This window comes from Ambystoma mexicanum, chromosome 1p, assembly GCF_040938575.1.
Source record: "Ambystoma mexicanum isolate Mex_15411 chromosome 1p, UKY_AmexF1_1, whole genome shotgun sequence".
Lineage (NCBI taxonomy): Eukaryota > Metazoa > Chordata > Amphibia > Caudata > Ambystomatidae > Ambystoma > Ambystoma mexicanum.
Window position 1 is genome coordinate 1,474,058,825 of NC_090921.1, and position 19,826 is coordinate 1,474,078,650.

The 19,826-nt window shown below is 40.8% G+C and overlaps 4 non-coding genes across 4 annotated transcripts; all 4 read left to right on the top strand.

The window, feature by feature from the left end:
• Nucleotides 1-499: 499 nt before the first annotated feature.
• Nucleotides 500-573, top strand: TRNAI-AAU (transfer RNA isoleucine (anticodon AAU)). The gene has a single exon. It is a non-coding gene; the product is annotated as a tRNA-Ile (tRNA).
• A 1,526-nt stretch (nucleotides 574-2,099) lies between these two features.
• Nucleotides 2,100-2,173, top strand: TRNAI-AAU (transfer RNA isoleucine (anticodon AAU)). The gene has a single exon. It is a non-coding gene; the product is annotated as a tRNA-Ile (tRNA).
• Nucleotides 2,174-3,320: 1,147 nt separating this feature from the next.
• Nucleotides 3,321-3,394, top strand: TRNAI-AAU (transfer RNA isoleucine (anticodon AAU)). Its single transcript has one exon. It is a non-coding gene; the product is annotated as a tRNA-Ile (tRNA).
• Nucleotides 3,395-5,979: 2,585 nt separating this feature from the next.
• Nucleotides 5,980-6,053, top strand: TRNAI-AAU (transfer RNA isoleucine (anticodon AAU)). Its single transcript has one exon. It is a non-coding gene; the product is annotated as a tRNA-Ile (tRNA).
• Nucleotides 6,054-19,826: the final 13,773 nt, after the last annotated feature.

Here is a 19,826-nt window from a genome sequence, read left to right on the forward strand (position 1 = left end):
TTTGTGAATGAGTTAGGCATTTTCTTTCAAGGGAAGAAAACTCCCCCCTGCAACTGGCCTCCCTCCTATGCTCCAGTCAGAAGGCATACTTTTTCTGACTGAGCATGGTGCTAATCACGCCAAGTTAGCGAATTTGATCCCAGTATTGGCCACTTTGTCAATTTGGGAAATATTTCTGCAGAAGCATGAGATTGATGCAGAATTCCCACCCACAGCTTTAGATTTACTATGACTAGTTTGCTGTTTTGTTGGAAGCAGCAGTCCATAAATGGTCACAGGTCAGTACTGCTGTGGGAAATGACCAATGAGATGCATTTAACCTTCTTTGTCCCAGTTCTACTTAAATGTGATGCAGGCTACAAGTCAGTTTGAAGATAATTGTCATGTTCATGAATTTCCTTCAGATCACATGTAGTTTTTCTTTAGGTTGTTGTGAGGATAAGGGTTTTATGTGTGAATGAGTTAGGCATTTTTTTCCAAGGGAAAAAGACTCTCAGCTGGCCGGTTAGCTCAGTTGGTTAGAGCGTGGTGCTAATAACGCCAAGGTCACGGGTTCGATCCCCGTATTGGCCACTTTGTCATTTTGGGAAATATTTCTGCAGAAGCATGAGATTGATGCAGAATTGGCACTCACAGCTTTAGAGTTACTAACACAAGTTTGCTGTTTTGTTGGTAGCAGCTGTGCATACATGGTCACGGGTCAGTACTGCTGCGGGACATAACCAATGTTGTTGTGAGGATAAGGGTTGTATTTGTGAATGAGTTAGGCATTTTCTTTCAAGGGAAGAAAACTCCCCCCTGCAACTGGCCTCCCTCCTATGCTCCAGTCAGAAGGCATACTTTTTCTGACTGAGCATGGTGCTAATCACGCCAAGTTAGCGGATTTGATCCCAGTATTGGCCACTTTGTCAATTTGGGAAATATTTCTGCAGAAGCATGAGATTGATGCAGAATTCCCACCCACAGCTTTAGATTTACTATGACTAGTTTGCTGTTTTGTTGGAAGCAGCAGTCCATAAATGGTCACAGGTCAGTACTGCTGTGGGAAATGACCAATGAGATGCATTTAACCTTCTTTGTCCCAGTTCTACTTAAATGTGATGCAGGCTACACGTCAGTTTGAAGGTAATTGTCAAATTCATGAATTTCTTTCAGATCACATGTAGTTTTTCTTTAGGTTGTTGTGAGGATAAGGGTTTTATGTGTAAATGACTTAGGCATTTTTTTTGCAAGGGAAGAAAAAATCCCCCTGCAACTGGCCTCCCTCTTATGCTCCAGTCAGAAACAGGACTCTCAGCTGGTCGGTTAGCTAAGTTGGTTAGAGCGTGGTGCTAATAACGCCAAGGTCACGGGTTCGATCCCTGTATTGGCCACTTTGTCATTTTGGGAAATATTTCTGCAGAAGCATGAGATTGATGCAGAATTGGCACTCACAGCTTTAGAGTTACTAACACAAGATTGCTGTTTTGTTGGAAGCAGCTGTGCATACATGGTCACGGGTCAGTACTGCTGCGGGACATAACCAATGTTGTTGTGAGGATAAGGGTTGTATTTGTGAATGAGTTAGGCATTTTCTTTCAAGGGAAGAAAACTCCCCCCTGCAACTGGCCTCCCTCCTATGCTCCAGTCAGAAGGCATACTTTTTCTGACTGAGCATGGTGCTAATCACGCCAAGTTAGCGGATTTGATCCCAGTATTGGCCACTTTGTCAATTTGGGAAATATTTCTGCAGAAGCATGAGATTGATGCAGAATTCCCACCCACAGCTTTAGATTTACTATGACTAGTTTGCTGTTTTGTTGGAAGCAGCAGTCCATAAATGGTCACAGGTCAGTACTGCTGTGGGAAATAACCAATGAGATGCATTTAACCTTCTTTGTCCCAGTTCTACTTAAATGTGATGCAGGCTACACGTGAGTTTGAAGGTAATTGTCAAATTCATGAATTTCCTTCAGATCACATGTAGTTTTTCTTTAGGTTGTTGTGAGGATAAGGGTTTTATGTGTGAATGACTTATGCATTTTTTTTGCAAGGGAAGAAAAAATCCCCCTGCAACTGGCCTCCCTCTTATGCTCCAGTCAGAAACAGGACTCTCAGCTGGTCGGTTAGCTCAGTTGGTTAGAGCGTGGTGCTAATAATGCCAAGGTCACGGGTTCGATCCCCGTATTGGCCACTTTGTCATTTTGGGAAATATTTCTGCAGAAGCATGAGATTGATGCAGAATTGGCACTCACAGCTTTAGAGTTACTAACACAAGATTGCTGTTTTGTTGGTAGCAGCTGTGCATACATGGTCACGGGTCAGTACTGCTGCGGGATATAACCAATGTTGTTGTGAGGATAAGGGTTGTATTTGTGAATGAGTTAGGCATTTTCTTTCAAGGGAAGAAAGCTCCCCCCTGCAACTGGCCTCCCTCCTATGCTCCAGTCAGAAGGCTTACTTTTTCTGACTGAGCATGGTGCTAATCACGCCAAGTTAGCGAATTTGATCCCAGTATTGGCCACTTTGTCAATTTGGGAAATATTTCTGCAGAAGCATGATATTGATGCAGAATTCCCACCCACAGCTTTAGATTTACTATGACTAGTTTGCTGTTTTGTTGGAAACAGCAGTCCATAAATGGTCACAGGTCAGTACTGCTGTGGGAAATGACCAATGAGATGCATTTAACCTTCTTTGTCCCAGTTCTACTTAAATGTGATGCAGGCTACAAGTCAGTTTGAAGATAATTGTCATATTCGTGAATTTCCTTCAGATCACATGTAGTTTTTCTTTAGGTTGTTGTGAGGATAAGGGTTTTATGTGTGAATGACTTAGGCATTTTTTTTCCAAGGGAAGAAAAAATCCCCCTGCAACTGGCCTCCCTCTAATGCTCCAGTCAGAAACAGGACTCTCAGCTGGTCGGTTAGCTGAGTTGGTTAGAGCGTGGTGCTAATAACACCAAGGTCACGGGTTCGATCCCCGTATTGGCCACTTTGTCATTTTGGGAAATATTTCTGCAGAAGCATGAGATTGATGCAGAATTCCCACCCACAGCTTTAGATTTACTATGACAAGTTTGCTGTTTTGTTGGAAGCAGCAGTCCATAAATGGTCACAGGTCAGTACTGCTGTGGGAAATGACCAATGAGATGCATTTAACCTTCTTTGTCCCAGTTCTACTTAAATGTGATGCAGGATACAAGTCAGTTTGAAGATAATTGTCATATTCATGAATTTCCTTCAGATCACATGTAGTTTTTCTTTAGGTTGTTGTGAGGATAAGGGTTTTATGTGTGAATGAGTTAGGCATTTTTTTCCAAGGGAAAAAGACTCTCAGCTGGCCGGTTAGCTCAGTTGGTTAGAGCGTGGTGCTAATAACGCCAAGGTCACGGGTTCGATCCCCGTATTGGCCACTTTGTCATTTTGGGAAATATTTCTGCAGAAGGATGAGATTGATGCAGAATTGGCACTCACAGCTTTAGAGTTACTAACACAAGATTGCTGTTTTGTTGGAAGCAACTGTGCATACATAGTCACGGGTCAGTACTGCTGCGGACATAACCAATGTTGTTGTGAGGATAAGGGTTGTATTTGTGAATGAGTTAGGCATTTTCTTTCAAGGGAAGAAAACTCCCCCCTGCAACTGGCCTCCCTCCTATGCTCCAGTCAGAAGGCATACTTTTTCTGACTGAGCATGGTGCTAATCACGCCAAGTTAGCGAATTTGATCCCAGTATTGGCCACTTTGTCAATTTGGGAAATATTTCTGCAGAAGCATGAGATTGATGCAGAATTCCCACCCACAGCTTTAGATTTAATATGACTAGTTTGCTGTTTTGTTGGAAGCAGCAGTCCATAAATGGTCACAGGTCAGTACTGCTGTGGGAAATGACCAATGAGATGCATTTAACCTTCTTTGTCCCAGTTCTACTTGAATGTGATGCAGGCTACAAGTCAGTTTGAAGATAATTGTCATATTCATGAATTTCCTTCAGATCACATATAGTTTTTCTTTAGGTTGTTGTGAGGATAAGGGTTTTATGTGTGAATGAGTTAGGCATTTTTTTCCAAGGGAAAAAGACTCTCAGCTGGCCGGTTAGCTCAGTTGGTTAGAGCGTGGTGCTAATAACACCAAGGTCACGGTTAGAGCGTGGTGCTAATAACGCCAAGGTCACGAGTTCGATCCCCGTATTGGCCACTTTGTCATTTTCTGGAAATATTTCTGCAGAAGCATGAGATTGATGCAGAATTGGCACTCACAGCTTTAGAGTTACTAACACAAGATTGCTGTTTTGTTGGAAGCAGCTGTGCATACATAGTCACGGGTCAGTACTGCTGCGGACATAACCAATGTTGTTGTGAGGATAAGGGTTGTATTTGTGAATGAGTTAGGCATTTTTTTTCCAAGGGAAGAAAACATCCCCCTACAACTGGCCTCCTGCTTATGCTTGAGTCAGAAACAAACCTCTCAGCTGGCTGTTTAGCTCATTTGGTAAGAGCGTGGTGCTAATAATGGCAAGGTCACGGGTCCCCGTATTGGCCTCCTTGTCATTTTGGGAAATATTTCTGCAGAAGCATGAGATTGATGCAGAATTGGCACTCACAGCTTTAGAGTTACTAACACAAGATTGCTGTTTTGTTGGAAGCAGCTGTGCATACATGGTCACGGGTCAGTACTGCTGCGGGACATAACCAATGTTGTTGTGAGGATAAGGGTTGTATTTGTGAATGAGTTAGGCATTTTCTTTCAAGGGAAGAAAACTCCCCCCTGCAACTGGCCTCCCTCCTATGCTCCAGTCAGAAGGCATACTTTTTCTGACTGAGCATGGTGCTAATCACGCCAAGTTAGCGGATTTGATCCCAGTATTGGCCACTTTGTCAATTTGGGAAATATTTCTGCAGAAGCATGAGATTGATGCAGAATTCCCACCCACAGCTTTAGATTTACTATGACAAGTTTGCTGTTTTGTTGGAAGCAGCAGTCCATAAATGGTCACAGGTCAGTACTGCTGTGGGAAATGACCAATGAGATGCATTTAACCTTCTTTGTCCCAGTTCTACTTAAATGTGATGCAGGATACAAGTCAGTTTGAAGATAATTGTCATATTCATGAATTTCCTTCAGATCACATGTAGTTTTTCTTTAGGTTGTTGTGAGGATAAGGGTTTTATGTGTGAATGAGTTAGGCATTTTTTTTCCAAGGGAAGAAAAAATCCCCCTGCAACTGGCCTCCCTCTTATGCTCCAGTTAGAAATTTGCCTCTCAGCTGGCCGGTTAGCTCAGTTGGTTAGAAGGTCACGGGTTCGATCCCCGTATTGGCCACTTTTTCATTTTGGGAAATATTTCTGCAGAAGGATGAGATTGATGCAGAATTGGCACTCACAGCTTTAGAGTTACTAACACAAGATTGCTGTTTTGTTGGAAGCAACTGTGCATACATAGTCACGGGTCAGTACTGCTGCGGACATAACTAATGTTGTTGTGAGGATAAGGGTTGTATTTGTGAATGAGTTAGGCATTTTCTTTCAAGGGAAGAAAACTCCCCCCTGCAACTGGCCTCCCTCCTATGCTCCAGTCAGAAGGCATACTTTTTCTGACTGAGCATGGTGCTAATCACGCCAAGTTAGCGAATTTGATCCCAGTATTGGCCACTTTGTCAATTTGGAAAATATTTCTGCAGAAGCATGAGATTGATGCAGAATTCCCACCCACAGCTTTAGATTTACTATGACAAGTTTGCTGTTTTGTTGGAAGCAGCAGTCCATAAATGGTCACAGGTCAGTACTGCTGTGGGAAATGACCAATGAGATGCATTTAACCTTCTTTGTCCCAGTTCTACTTAAATGTGATGCAGGATACAAGTCAGTTTGAAGATAATTGTCATATTCATGAATTTCCTTCAGATCACATGTAGTTTTTCTTTAGGTTGTTGTGAGGATAAGGGTTTTATGTGTGAATGAGTTAGGCATTTTTTTCCAAGGGAAAAAGACTCTCAGCTGGCCGGTTAGCTCAGTTGGTTAGAGCGTGGTGCTAATAACGCCAAGGTCACGGGTTCGATCCCCGTATTGGCCACTTTGTCATTTTGGGAAATATTTCTGCAGAAGGATGAGATTGATGCAGAATTGGCACTCACAGCTTTAGAGTTACTAACACAAGATTGCTGTTTTGTTGGAAGCAACTGTGCATACATAGTCACGGGTCAGTACTGCTGCGGACATAACCAATGTTGTTGTGAGGATAAGGGTTGTATTTGTGAATGAGTTAGGCATTTTCTTTCAAGGGAAGAAAACTCCCCCCTGCAACTGGCCTCCCTCCTATGCTCCAGTCAGAAGGCATACTTTTTCTGACTGAGCATGGTGCTAATCACGCCAAGTTAGCGAATTTGATCCCAGTATTGGCCACTTTGTCAATTTGGGAAATATTTCTGCAGAAGCATGAGATTGATGCAGAATTCCCACCCACAGCTTTAGATTTAATATGACTAGTTTGCTGTTTTGTTGGAAGCAGCAGTCCATAAATGGTCACAGGTCAGTACTGCTGTGGGAAATGACCAATGAGATGCATTTAACCTTCTTTGTCCCAGTTCTACTTGAATGTGATGCAGGCCACAAGTCAGTTTGAAGATAATTGTCATATTCATGAATTTCCTTCAGATCACATATAGTTTTTCTTTAGGTTGTTGTGAGGATAAGGGTTTTATGTGTGAATGAGTTAGGCATTTTTTTCCAAGGGAAAAAGACTCTCAGCTGGCCGGTTAGCTCAGTTGGTTAGAGCGTGGTGCTAATAACGCCAAGGTCACGGTTAGAGCGTGGTGCTAATAACGCCAAGGTCACGAGTTCGATCCCCGTATTGGCCACTTTGTCATTTTCTGGAAATATTTCTGCAGAAGCATGAGATTGATGCAGAATTGGCACTCACAGCTTTAGAGTTACTAACACAAGATTGCTGTTTTGTTGGAAGCAGCTGTGCATACATAGTCACGGGTCAGTACTGCTGCGGACATAACCAATGTTGTTGTGAGGATAAGGGTTGTATTTGTGAATGAGTTAGGCATTTTTTTTCCAAGGGAAGAAAACATCCCCCTACAACTGGCCTCCTGCTTATGCTTGAGTCAGAAACAAACTTCTCAGCTGGCTGTTTAGCTCATTTGGTAAGAGCGTGGTGCTAATAATGGCAAGGTCACGGGTCCCCGTATTGGCCTCCTTGTCATTTTGGGAAATATTTCTGCAGAAGCATGAGATTGATGCAGAATTGGCACTCACAGCTTTAGAGTTACTAACACAAGATTGCTGTTTTGTTGGAAGCAGCTGTGCATACATGGTCACGGGTCAGTACTGCTGCGGGACATAACCAATGTTGTTGTGAGGATAAGGGTTGTATTTGTGAATGAGTTAGGCATTTTCTTTCAAGGGAAGAAAACTCCCCCCTGCAACTGGCCTCCCTCCTATGCTCCAGTCAGAAGGCATGCTTTTTCTGACTGAGCATGGTGCTAATCACGCCAAGTTAGCGGATTTGATCCCAGTATTGGCCACTTTGTCAATTTGGGAAATATTTCTGCAGAAGCATGAGATTGATGCAGAATTCCCACCCACAGCTTTAGATTTACTATGACAAGTTTGCTGTTTTGTTGGAAGCAGCAGTCCATAAATGGTCACAGGTCAGTACTGCTGTGGGAAATGACCAATGAGATGCATTTAACCTTCTTTGTCCCAGTTCTACTTAAATGTGATGCAGGATACAAGTCAGTTTGAAGATAATTGTCATATTCATGAATTTCCTTCAGATCACATGTAGTTTTTCTTTAGGTTGTTGTGAGGATAAGGGTTTTATGTGTGAATGAGTTAGGCATTTTCTTTCCAAGGGAAGAAAAAATCCCCCTGCAACTGGCCTCCCTCTTATGCTCCAGTTAGAAATTTGCCTCTCAGCTGGCCGGTTAGCTCAGTTGGTTAGAAGGTCACGGGTTCGATCCCCGTATTGGCCACTTTTTCATTTTGGGAAATATTTCTGCAGAAGGATGAGATTGATGCAGAATTGGCACTCACAGCTTTAGAGTTACTAACACAAGATTGCTGTTTTGTTGGAAGCAACTGTGCATACATAGTCACGGGTCAGTACTGCTGCGGACATAACTAATGTTGTTGTGAGGATAAGGGTTGTATTTGTGAATGAGTTAGGCATTTTCTTTCAAGGGAAGAAAACTCCCCCCTGCAACTGGCCTCCCTCCTATGCTCCAGTCAGAAGGCATACTTTTTCTGACTGAGCATGGTGCTAATCACGCCAAGTTAGCGAATTTGATCCCAGTATTGGCCACTTTGTCAATTTGGGAAATATTTCTGCAGAAGCATGAGATTGATGCAGAATTCCCACCCACAGCTTTAGATTTACTATGACTAGTTTCCTGTTTTGTTGGAAGCAGCAGTCCATAAATGGTCACAGGTCATTACTGCTGTGGGAAATGACCAATGAGATGCATTTAACCTTCTTTGTCCCAGTTCTACTTAAATGTGATGCAGGCTACACGTCAGTTTGAAGATAATTGTCATATTCATGAATTTCCTTCAGATCACATGTAGTTTCTCTTTAGGTTGTTGTGAGGATAAGGGTTTTATGTGTGAATGACCTAGGCATTTTTTTTGCAAGGGAAGAAAAAATCCCCCTGCAACTGGCCTCCCTCTTATGCTCCAGTCAGAAACAGGACTCTCAGCTGGTCGGTTAGCTCAGTTGGTTAGAGTGTGGTGCTAATAATGCCAAGAATGTGGTTTCCCTTTGTGACATTCTGAAATTCGTTTTTAGTGGCACACTGCTATTATAAAATGGGTTCCCTTTAATGTGCAAATGGCAGTGTGAGACACGCTTGCCACGCCCAGTAGGTACTCTATGATCACTTTCCCGGCCTGCAACGCACCATAAATATGTAGGGTATTTTGTGGAGATTTGGGGCCTGACGGTATTTTATTACCGCCGAAAAATAACTTAGCAATAATCACTCTTTGTATTCAGATTTGGCCATGTGCAACAATAATACAATGGACATGCATTATTTCAGCACCCAGACCTGCATATTTGGTATACGTGGTTGGTGGTATTTTGGTGAGCATAATTCCCTTGTTTTATTTGTGGCCCCAATGTCCAGAATCCCTTATCTTTGCTTAGATTTTTCGTGTGATCACTAGAGAGACCTCAGACCTGCATTCTAGGAATACCACATTTCCAGTGATAGTGTTGGTGTGTCACCATGGGCGAACTCACTGACTTATTTACGACAGAGAACTATATGTGGTAGTCTTGTGGTAATTTCCACTACCTTATATACGGTAGGGAGCTATGTTCAGAGAGTCTCTCTTCCCGTTGGCTCATGTACCTCCAACAAGTTATGCTACAGTCACTCACAATTATTCATACTGATTCTGACATACACACATCTGTCTTAAAATGACCATTGCACTGTTTAAAAATCTCCCCACATCATTGGCATTGTAATGGTAAATAGAAAATAAACCACCCGTCTGTTTTCAAATATTTTCTGTATTATAAAAGTTGCATTTAGACATGATCTCATTCTTTACAGAAATAAATAAAATGGTACAGTAAAAGCATTTTCTATGTCACACTGCAAAGAGCGTGGCGGAGAACAGAACTCAAATTGCAACATTGGTATTTGATTAAGACACGCACAGGAATCCTACACTGACTGCATATTTTCGTGCACACACCCGGCTCCCACGCTTAGGTAATTACCTTATCTGAGTGTTCTTCAGTTGTTCTCTTTGTGAATGTGGCTCTCTTGGATTAACTCCAGCAAAAAGGAACGCTTGCCTTCTCAAGCCGGGGTCATTGCCTGGAATTCTCAGCTTTTTCAGATAGGAATGCCTCAGCCAGTGGAAAGGTTTTTCTTTCAGCTCTCCCCAGTCTCGACTGCAGCAGTACACCGGAATCTGCATTCAGTCAGGACCCCACAGCCAGGTCTTCTCCCCAGTAGTGCAGAAAGATGTCTCCCTGTCTTTTTCCTTGATACTCCCCACTAAAACTTTCCTCTCAGCCCTCTGTATGACGTGTCCCAATGAAATCCATCATCTCTCATCCTCCTACTCTTCAACAATAGCTTCGCTTATACATTTGCAATTGTTGCAAATCTGACTTCCTCCTTCCTGCAGTTACTGTGCACAAAAAACACGGAGAATCAGGCAGAGAAGAGAAGAGAAAAAATCTGCACACACATTTAAATGGTTTTCAGAGTATGCCTAATTCTGCAGTGGAGAACACATTTTATTAGTGGGTTATATTAAAATAAGGTTTTATTAGTCAGGTTAATGGTTAATAGGTTAGCTGTTAATTTTCAAATGTGTCTCTAGCAATATAGGCATTTCAGGTGAAAAATAGTGTGCATTTTTAAATGAACACGTGTGCTTTTAACTGTAAAAATAGATTTGCATCTTATATGTTAAAATCGTTTTTGACTGAATAGTCTGTCTTTCCTTGTTAATCTGCTAACCCATATAGCAATGCACCGCACCCTTGTGGTGGTGGTGCTGCAAAAAAAAATGTTGCTACTTGTGCAGTATTGCTGTACTCTGTACTGTAACACGCCAAATATCCTTACATATACCCTCCTTTTGTTTTTAGAACTTGGCTATAATCCAAGCCAATTCCTAAAAACAACTTGTTCTATTTTTTTTTTACAATATAGCAATCCAACAAAATGAATATTCATGTGCATCAATGAAAATTTGCAATCAACATTTCATCTGAGTCCATCAGTTCATAAAATGTTCCACATTTGCCTTCTCAGTGGAAGTGGCATTACTTTAAGTTTAAATTTTCCAAGTCAATTAAAAACAATGAAATAAAACAACTAACTAAAACAAATAAGTAATATAACAAGTTAAAATAAATAATTAAAATAATAAATACGTGGAACTTCATATGCCGTAACTTTTGTTTTGTCTCTTTTGGTATGTCCCGACCAGCGATGTTATTCGGTTCATTCGAGTACTCTTTCATCTTGGCAATCTTGAATCCACAGTAGTCATCTCTTTTGGCATTCCGGTTATTTTGTCTTCACCTCCACCTGGAGGCAGGCATCTTTTGGTCTTCATCCAGGGGACTCCAGGACTCCATCGTCTCCCGTGGCCTCTGATCCCGGAACCTCCGACCAAATAATGTTAATTGTCTAAATCAAAATAGAAAATAAACAGATTAAGTACATAGCACAATACTAATTTCCACCTTTTGCCAAAAATAAAACATGCTTGGTAAAAATATTTTGTTTATATTTTTTTCTGTTTTTTTTTTTTCTGAAATCAAATACAAGTTAAAAGAAAACAAGCATATATAAAACAGCATTCAATATTTAATACACTTTCTCTCTGCACACCAACCACGAGCTTCCGTTATATGTGCATTTATTTATTTATTTATTTATTTATATTATATATTTTTACATATATTACAGTGTTTATGTGCCATCATAACAATCAACTTTTTTTTAACTTCTTTGTCACTGCCTCCTGATTACACCCATTTATTTTCTCAAGGGACTCTATCCGTTTCCACATGCTCAAGCTGCCTGATCTCATGTCTGGGATGGCATGGTTTGATTTGATTTACATGGACAAACTGCTCTATTGCTGTTTCACCTTCATTTTTCAAAATTTTATACACTACAGGAGAGACTTTATCTATAATTCGAAATGGCCCCTGCCAGGCTGCTAGAAATTTAGAATTTTTCTGTTTACTTTTTCCAAAATGAAACTTGTACACCTGATCCCCTACACTGTATTCCTTTACTGATGTCTTTTTATCATAATATGACTTAGCACTGTCAGCAGCTCTTTCCAGATTTCTCTGCACAAAAGCAAATGCGTGTTGCAAATGCCTCCTCAGTTCATCAATATATTCATGAACTGTGGATGCACTCACTAGAGTTTGCTCATGTGTTCTGTATAGTAGGTGTTGTGGTAACACCATTTTCCTACCTGTTAAGACCTCATGGGGGCTAACACCTGTTGCTTTGGCAGGAGTCGACCTGATTGCCATCAGAACCAACGGTAAACGTAAATCCCAGCTGGAACCTGCTTCTGCCACAAATTTCTTTAAAATATCCACAACAGACCTATTGCTTCTTTCAACTGTACCTGAAGACGCCGCCCGATATGCGATATGTAGTTTCCTTTTCACACCTAGTATTTGCCATACCTTACTCATTAGAGCACTTGTGAAATGACTTCCTCTGTCTGACTCAATTCTTTGTGGCAACCCAAACCTTGAGAACACATGGTTCACCAGCAATGTGGCTGCTGTTTGCGCACTACAATCTGGTGCAGGAATGCATTCAATCCACTTTGACATCAAACATACCACACTCAAAATATAACGGTGTCCCCTGCTCGACCTTTTTAAAGGACCTACATAGTCTATTTGCAAGTCTGACCATGGGAGAGTCAGGCCTCTTTTCATCAATGGTGCTCTGTGCATTGGTGAAGCAGGTTTAAATTGGGCGCATACTAGACATCCTCTAGTATATAATTCCACATCTTGGGACATATGAGGCCAGTAAGCATAATATTTTAGTATTTCTAATGTTTTTTGTGAACCTCTATGGCCTGCAGTTATGGCATCATGTGCATGGTGTAGCATTAGTCCTCTGAATGAAAGGGGTACTACCCACTGTATTTGTCCTGTTATGGACTCTCTAATCATGAGTCCATCCTGTAATCTGATTCGTGTTTTGTTCTTTAATAACACCCTCAACTCTTCTTTTCCCATACAATCATTTTCTGTTAAAGGATTTTGTTCAGGATCTATCAAATGATTATAATAGATTCCCAAAATTTGATCATTCTTTTGTGCCTCAATCAAATCTTGGTCTGGCGTGTCATGACTCCACTGCACCACCGGTTGATCTACCTCCTTTGGTGCTTTAGAACGTGTGACTGCATCAATTTGTATTTCACCCATTAAATAATCAATAGGTAGCAATTCTCCCATCACAGCCCCAATCTTAGCCAGATGGTCTGCCTTATCATTTCCCTCCTTATCCTCTCCTGGTGTTTTTAAATGCCCACAAATTTTTCTCCAGTATATTGTTAAATTATTTTCTGACACCAATTTGTCTATGGCTTGTATCATTTTTCCATGTTTAAGTGGCTTTTTGTTGTATGTAACCATGCCTCTTGCTTTCCAACCAGGCAAATACTCCACAAAGCTATTCCGTGCATAGTCAGAATCAGTCACCAGGACAATTTCACTGAACTTTTTATCAACTGCAGTAGCAATTGCTTTATAGATGGCTGCCAATTCCGCCACCTGACTGCTCTTATCTCCAATCCTCATCCCTATACTAGGAACGCCTTCACATTTCAACCAGACATTTCCTATTCCTGCCACTAATTGTTTATTACTGTCATTTTCAATGTGAAAAGCACAACCATCCACATATACAGTTGGCAAATCCTTGCATGTTTTTTCATCAAAAGCTTTGTGTGGTGATTGTTCAAATTCCTGTAAACTAGCTTCCATTTCCATTTCATTTGGTATTTGTTCAGCTGCACAGTCATGTAAGTCAGCTAACCCTTGAGCAATTGGGCTCTTTTTATTTCGTCCATATCTTACTTCTACGGGAAAACCTTGTAATGCCAGCGTCCATGAAGTGATTCTGGATTGCGCTAGATTGCCTGATCTAATTCTTTTACTCTCTAAAAATTGCAAAGGTTGATGATTTGTTTCAATAATCACCTTTTCTCCCTGAACAATGGGGCGAAAATGTTGTAGCGCCCACACAGTGGTTAATAGGGCCTTCTCACATTCATTAAATTTCATTTCAACTTGGGAAAATGCCTTACTTGCATATGCAATGGTTTTGTGATTCAAATCGTGTTTTTGTGATAACACTGCTGACATACAATGTTCAGAAAAGCCTATTTCTATAAAGAAATCCCTGTCCTTTATGGGGTATGCTAAACATGGTGCCTTTACAAGACATTCCTTCAATCTAGCCACTGCATCAGACTGCTCTCTTTCCCATCTCCAGGGAATATTTAGTTTAAGCAGTTTAGTTAATGGTTGAGTGATTTCTGGATAATTCTCAATGAACTTTCTGTTATAGCCTGTCATCCCTAATAAACTTTTTACTCCTTTCACATTTTTAGGATCTTTTAATCTTTGAATGGCCTCTATTTTCTTCCTTTGTGGATTTAGCCCATGTTCAGTCACTTCATGCCCTAGAAAGTTCACTTTTTTCTTGCACCATTGTGCTTTTTGCAAAGATACTTTGGCGCCTGCTTTCTGCAATTGGCCAAGTATATGTCTTATTTCATCAAAATGGCTTTTAAGGCTTTCATTTTTTATCAGGACATCATCCACATAAACTATTGTTCCTCTTTCCGCTGCATCCGGCATGGCCTTTCTCAAAAATATGCCAAATTCACTCCCACTATTGATGTACCCGAACGGAGCTCTAAGCCAGGCATATTGAGTCCTGTCAAATGTAAAGGAAAATAGGTGTTGTATCTCCTCTGCCAATGGCACACACCAATATCCAGATGTGAGATCTAACGTGGTAAATACATTTGAACCATGTATCTGAGCTAGGCCCTGATCAATGAATGGTAGTGGCCACCTAGATACTGGTACTCTTTTATTTAACTCTCTTAAGTCTGCACACAGCCGCCATTGACCATTTGGCTTTAACACACCTAAAATAGGCGTATTGGATGTGCTATGAATGGGCCTAATTATTCCCCGTGATTCCAAATTTTTAATAATCTCTGCCAATGATTCTAAACATGCCAGCGGTAGTCTATACTGGCGTACAAACACTGGATTTCTGCTACAACCTTCTGGTAGTGTGGCCACATGTAAATCAGTTAAACCACAATCATAAGCATCTTTTGCAAATACATCCTTAAACTCCATAAATATTTCCCTCAGGTCGTCTCGATCCTCATCGCTGTCACATGCATCCGCTAAGGAGATCTGCTCTTCTACCATTCTGGAAAATTCTGGAAACTCTTCTGGTAAAGGAATCTCAGCGCTTTCCTCTAACTGTGTGGCTGTGTCTTTTTGTAGAGCTGCCACTTTTAAATATTTTGGCATATCAGCTTCCACTTCAATGGGCTGATTTCCTGTTTCATTTTCATTTAAATTAAATATTATGCAATCCTCTTGATGGCAGCACACTGTCTCATTTGAATCATAAGGATCCACAGAATGAATTTTAAATATTCCTTTGGGCTGAGAGTCCAGGTGTTCTGGCAACTCGCCCTTGGCATCTACATATTTTTCAGGAATATTCCCAATCACCATGTTATTTAAATCTGCCGTATAATGTGATTTTTGTATGGCCATTCCTAATGAGGAGTTTTCCTCTAAATGAATATCCTGACAACCTTTATTATTTACCATGATTTTTACAGATCCCTCACCAATGTCTACCAATGGAATGTATTCATAATCCAGGCCTTGCTGTTTTATGGATTCATTCAGGCATACAAATGCATCAGAGCCTTTCATCTGCTGTCCATTTTTGCATTTCAGTGTTATTGCAAACTGTTTTGTAAATGCAGGAACAATAGTATTTTTCCTCATTTGTAATTCGACTGCATACGGAACTAGTTGTGCACAATGATAAGCCCTTCTTTTGTCTTCAAATTCAGGTGCCGGCCCACCTAGGCGTGACCATATTTTTTGATTAAGGAAATCTAACACCATACACATTCTGTGCATGATGTCATTGCCCATGTAAAATTCATTTTGTGCTCCATTCACTATCCATACATTATGGTAAATTGTTTTCTGCCCAATGCTAATTTTAAGCATGCATCTGCCTGTAATTCGGTTTTCAAAGTCTGGACTGTCCAACCCAGAAACATATTGGTTTTTAATCCTAAATTTCGGGATTTCTTCCCTCTCCATAATTTTTTGCAACAATTTCTCATTAATGAAACTCCTTTCATGTTCAAGCGCTAAAGTGGCTTTTATTGTTTTAAGATAATCATTTATACCAACGTGAACCCATGGTTGCTCATCTTCCATGTGTATTTCTGCCAGAGTGGTAATGTGTTTTTCTGAATCTGTTTTAGGAACAATATTCTGTTTGCATGTATTCTCTTTTAAGTAAAAACGTAATGTGTGCTCATCTATAGCAGTCTGCCAATCTTTCCTTGGGTCCAAGTATATTTGTACAGGTAGTTTCTCATTGTCGCTCTGATCTTTGTCTTGACACATTAATATAACAGTGACACTAGGTATGCAGCTATTCTGGAGATATACCTCCACAGCATCATTTGTTTTGGCAACGGTGTGACATTCTTTTATATTGCTGTTTTGTGATTTTAGTTTCTTAGGCCTCAATGGTTTTTTGGTTAAGGACCACAGCACTCCATTCACCCCATCTATGAGAGGAGACAATCTTTTCAGGCAATCTGTCCCCATCAGAAATGGAATTTCACAAATAGATGTGATCAATACCTCTTGTTTCATTCTGTGCTTTCCTATTTTTATGTCAACCTCAGTTACACCTATGATGGGCACCTCCTCCCCATTAAAGTTATGCACTGGGCCTTGATTTGCCTTCACTGTGATCTGACTCTGTGGAGGCCTCCCTTCATTGATACTCTTTACCAGCTCCTTGGACATAATTGTGGCCTGTGCGCCAGTGTCAATCATAGCGAAGGTGTGGCATTTTTCTTCTACAGTGATGGGTGCATAATATCTGTCCTCAACTTCCTCTAATACACATAAGAAATGTGAATTCTTACTGATTTCAGGGCTCACCTTTCTCAGGTCTTTTTCACTTTTGGCTAAGCACATTGGTAAATGAAAAGACATTTTTCCCTCCTTTTTACCCATTTCTGTGCGAGATATTTTATTCATTTCTCCATGTTCAGAGGTTTTTTGGAGTGTGGCCACTGTTCGCCCATCCATCTGGGTAACATCAGAGACCACATTACAACCTCCCAACTGAACATGTGTAACAACATCATTCAGCAATTTGTCATTTTTTAATTCTGTGCATTTGTGATCATTTAGTGTAATACCAGCCCTTTCAGCCTCTTCAAAAATATGTGGCTCAAAGAATTCTTCAGGTGATTGACTTGTACCCTCCTTGTGAGTATTTCCTTTTTCTGTCTGTGTTTGGTCATTGTTTTGCTTGCCCAGGGAAGGAGCTATGGCATCCCCACTTACTCCCTGTTCACTGGTATTCCCCATGCATGAGTCATTTTTCTTAAATCTGTTCCTTTGTTCTTTTGGAATTCCTAATGTTTCTTTTTCATTTGTGCAAATCTTTACTGTTTTATTTAGCTCTAAGTTAAACCGTACCTCTTTTTTAGAAGTATTTGCACTTTCTGTCACAATTTCATTTACTGGTACTTTCATTTTTAATCCATTAGACATCTCAGAGTCGTTATGCAAAATTATATCAGAGCAATCTGTCATTTTGGCACTGCAGTTATCATGAGTACTTAGTCACTTTTCGGAAGCCCCCCGGTCATTGCTATGGCCATCAGCCCCCTCTTTGGAAGGTTGTTTTTGCGCTGTATAGAGCTTTCCTATTTGCTCAGCTAACATTTTCACTTGGGCCTCAAGGCACTGGAACCTTTCCATCTCTCTAGGATCCTCTTTCTGTGGCCTAGGTCGATATTGGTTGTTTTCCCCCTGATTGGATCTATTCTGATACCTCTCAGGTGATTGATACCGGTTGGGATGGTTTCTGAACTCTTGATTCATTTGTGGAGGGGAGCGGGTTGCACCCATCCTTTGATTATAGTCCCCTGGTGGGGAATCATTGTACTGGCGTGGACTGTAGTTCACGTTTTGCCTCATGTCCTGTCTCTCAGATTGTGGGTACTGGCCCCTATGTTGATTTCCATTATCAGTAAATCGATCCACATATCGGGGCCTATCCTGATTACCATATATCATGGTGTTGGGATCAAACCTACTCTGTGTCCCCAATGACTGGTAGGGACCATCGTTTCTTTGATCTTGATTTTGTCTCTGGTTATTGTTCATACCTGCCATATCAGGCCGATATCTTACCCGGGGTCTATCCCCTAAATATCTAGGGCTGATGTAGCTCTCTCTATTACTAGGATCATGTGTTTGGAACATTGGTACAGGAAATGGCGATCTTTGTTGATTACCCCTTTGTTCAGGTGTCACATTATTTTTACCTTGGCTTTGAGCAGACTCAAGGGACATTTTGGCTGACCTGATTTCCATTACTGTGGCTGAGGGTTCTTTAGATTTAGGCCTAGTATCTTTCATTTTATCACTTTCTCTACCCTGACAATAGAGTACCTCATATAGCTTTGTGCTTTGATGTACAATCCATTCAAGGGACTTGTCACGGTCAAATTCACGGACCAATTGGGATATGATGTCTTTCTGTAGCCCATAGAAGTATGCGGTTTTAAACTCATTGGAATTTGAGTCAAAAGATACATCAAAGCGAGAGAATGCTCTTTTTAAGTCTTGTAAAAATTGGCGAGGGGATGTATTAGGTCCAGCAGTAATAGTGTACGCGACTTTCTTTGCCTCCTGCAATGACTGAAAAGGAGAAAAATGACGCCTAATTTCTTTTTCAAACTCCAGCCATGTCATATTCTGCTGTTCATTTAATCCCCTTATGATGCTGGCCGTCGGGGCATCTAAAGTTAAATGAAAATATTGTCTGTACTGTTCCTTAGGTATCTGGAGCGCTTTAAAAATGTCATGTACCGCTTCTAAGTGATCCTCAATGCAGCATTCACCTCCCTTTTTAAATGGTTTGATCAGGGTTTTAATGGATTTCATTATTTTTATGGGGCTACTTGTTGCAATGCATGGAATTGCACTATTTTGTGATTCAATCCTGTTTTCAGGTGTATGAGATTGGTGGCTGCCCCCAATGGGAGTATCAAATCCCCCAAGGGCGCTGCAACCAAGTTCAGTCACCGGCCCAGTCACTGGAGCACTAGCTCTTTGGGCAGAGCTAGAATTCACCTCCACTCCATTGAAGGTGGTACCCTGCCGCCTCTCCTGGGACCTGGGGATGCACATTTGCTGTTCTAAGTCCTTACACTTTTTAAGGAGTCTGTTGGCTTCATCATGCAAATAATTATTTTCATCACTCATTTTATTAATCGCCTCCTGCATATCGCACATTTGCATTTGGCATTCATTGAACTCTTTATTTCTCTTGTCTCTTTCTTGGATCATTTTAATCATTTCTTGTTCTACACTCTGGAGATCACCTTCTTTTTCGCAATGTTCTTTTTGTAAAATCTGCATTTCTGAAACAACCTCATCTTTATCCTGCCTAATGTGATCCACTAAGGCTTTTAAGTGTGTCAATTCTTGCTCACTATCTTCAAATTGTTTCTTGCTTTTGGATAACTGAGTATCAAAGTCTCTGCATTTTAATTGCATGTCTTTTTGGCATACATCCAATTCTGCTCTCAACATTTCCTGATTTTTACTTGCCCCATCTAATTCAGTCTTTAACCTGTTAATTAGCTGAGTATCATTCTCTTGCATTCGCAGGGACTTGTTTAAAATAAATCATATTTTGCCGCATAGCCGTATTAAACAGTCTTTCTCTGCACTTTTATCGGCTGCATTCAATAATCTTGTAAGGCAGACCTGAATTATGCTGCCTTCTGCAAAAATATTGTCTAGTTTTTCTTTCTGCACCTCACTCTGAATGCGGTTACTCCAGTCTAACGTGCTATTCGAAGACCAATTCCCATGTGCAAATAACTTTGCCTCTAAATATTGCACTAGATCTGAGAATGTGGTTTCCCTTTGTGACATTCTGAAATTCGTTTTTAGTGGCACACTGCTATTATAAAATGGGTTCCCTTT